This window comes from Colobus angolensis, unplaced genomic scaffold (assembly GCF_000951035.1).
Source record: "Colobus angolensis palliatus isolate OR3802 unplaced genomic scaffold, Cang.pa_1.0 Scaffold50, whole genome shotgun sequence".
Taxonomy (NCBI): domain Eukaryota; kingdom Metazoa; phylum Chordata; class Mammalia; order Primates; family Cercopithecidae; genus Colobus; species Colobus angolensis.
In genome coordinates, this window is record NW_012118488.1 from 2,797,766 (window position 1) to 2,798,889 (window position 1,124).

The 1,124-nt window shown below is 45.2% G+C and overlaps 1 protein-coding gene across 1 annotated transcript in view; it reads right to left on the bottom strand.

Moving 5' to 3' along the window:
- Nucleotides 1–1,124, bottom strand: part of TTLL6 (tubulin tyrosine ligase-like family member 6) — a 43,974-nt gene that overhangs the window by 27,782 nt on the left and 15,068 nt on the right. The gene's annotated exons all lie outside the window — the stretch shown is intronic.

Consider the following 1,124-nt stretch of genomic DNA (forward strand, 5'->3'; position numbering starts at 1 on the left):
GAAAGAAAGAAAGAAAGAAAGAAAGAAAGAAAGAAAGAAAGAAAGAAAGAAAGAAAGAAAGAAAGAAAGAAAGAAAGAAAGAAGAAAGAGAAAGAGAATAAATAAAGGAACATGGAGAGCTGAAAACTACTGAAAAATCCAGCCTGTACTCAATGATCCCCATAGAAGGTTATCTGGGGTGAATGATTTGCCTGTTCTGGCTTCCCTTTGCCAGAAAGCAAGCTTCTGGCTTTGCTCCAAACACCAAGCTCTGAATGTTCAGGGAATATAAACTAATCCTTAACATTAGTCAGAGCCAATCTTAATTAGTATATGGTATATTAAGCATACTTTTTTTAAAAGTACACACTGGATTTCAAAACTACATCTGTGATGTCATATCCTTTCTGTCCCTGTTAGGATTAATAAGTAGGAGCTGACTCCAACATCAACTCAAATGCCTTCAAGGGCCTAGAATGGGAAAAGTGCCTGCAGTAACCGGGACAGTACAAGACTACCCTAAAGCATTCATATTTGAATTTAAAATACAGCAACAGTCTGGGCACAGTGGCTCATGCCTGTAATCCCAGCACTTTAGGACGCCAAGGCGGGCAGATCACCCGAGGTCAGGAGTTCGAGACCAGCCTGGTCAACATGGCAAAACCTTGTCTCTAATAAACATACAAAAATTATCTGGGCATGGTGGCGTGCACCTGTACTCCCAGCTACTTGAGAGGCTGAGGCAGGAGAATCACTTGAACCTGGGAGGCGAAGATTGCAGTGCGCCAAGATCATGCCACTGCACTCCAGCCTAGGCGACAGAACGAGACTCCATCTCAAAAAAAATAAATAAATGGCCGGGCGCAGTGGCTCATGCCTGTAATCCCAGCACTTTGGGAGGCCGAGGCAGGTAGATCACCTGAGGTCGGGAGTTCGAGACCCGCCTGACCAACATGGAGAAACCCCCATCTCTACTAAAACTACAAAATTAGCCGGGCAAGGTGGTGCATGCCTGTAATCCCAGCTACTCAGGGGGCTGAGGCAGGAGAATCGCTTGAACCCAGGAGGTAGAGGTTGCAGTGAGCTGAGATCGTGCCATTGCACTCCAGCCTGGGCAATAAGAGTGAAACTCAGTCTCAAAAAAA